Genomic DNA, 974 nt, shown 5'->3' with positions numbered 1-974 from the left:
ATAAACTTCCCTCTAAGGACTGCTTTCAGTGTGTCCCAGAGGTTTTGTTGTGTTGTATTGTCCTTTTCATTTAGTTCCATGAATACTTTTATTTCTTTCTTAATTTCTCTTTTGACCCATTCATCGCTCAGGAGTGTGTTTAATCTCCATGTGTTCATGTGATGATTAGGGCTATTTCAAGCGTTGATTGTAAGCTTTATTGCACTGTGGTCTGATAGAATGCATGGAGTTATTTCAATCTTTTTATATTAGTTGAGGTTTGTTTTATGCCCCAGTATATGGTTGATTTTGGAGAAGGTTCCTTGGGGTGCTGAGGTGAAAGTATGTCCTTTGGTGCTTGGATGGAATACTCGGTAGATGTCTGTTAAGTCCATTTGATATATGGTATTGTTTAGTTCAGATGTCTCTCTTTTAACTCTCTGCCATGTTGACCCATCTAATGGAGACAGTGGGGTATTGAATTCCCCTACTATTAATGAGTTGGGGTTAATCTGGGTCTTGAAGTCCTATAGTATTGTTTTTATGAAGTTGGATGCACCAGAGTTTGGTGAATATATGTTCATAATTGTAATATCTCCTTGGTTTATTGTCACACCACTCTGCACTGTTTCATGAGTTTGTCCTATTTTTGTTCATCGCTATGTATGCTTTCGAGCAGCTAAAGTACAAGAGAGTCACGGTGAATTGAAGTGACTTCTGAGAAACAGGCTTTCCTTTACCTGACACTCTTGTGTAAAGAATGCAGCTTTTCAGGATGTTCGGCAGACAACAAAAAGTTGGGTTTTGTTTCTTAATCCATTCATCTAATCTGTGTCTTTTGACTGGGGAGTTCAGTCCATTAATATTTAAAGTTATTAATGAAAGATGAGTATTGAATCTTGTTGTTTTTATTTCTATTTACATTCGTGATATAGGTGTGCTTTTCCACAGTTATACCTTCATTGAATTTCTTTAATATCTGACTTAATAGAGGA

This window comes from Nannospalax galili, unplaced genomic scaffold (genome assembly GCF_000622305.1).
Source record: "Nannospalax galili isolate Female #2095 unplaced genomic scaffold, S.galili_v1.0 scaffold1267, whole genome shotgun sequence".
Lineage (NCBI taxonomy): Eukaryota > Metazoa > Chordata > Mammalia > Rodentia > Spalacidae > Nannospalax > Nannospalax galili.
This window is presented reverse-complemented; position numbering follows the sequence as displayed.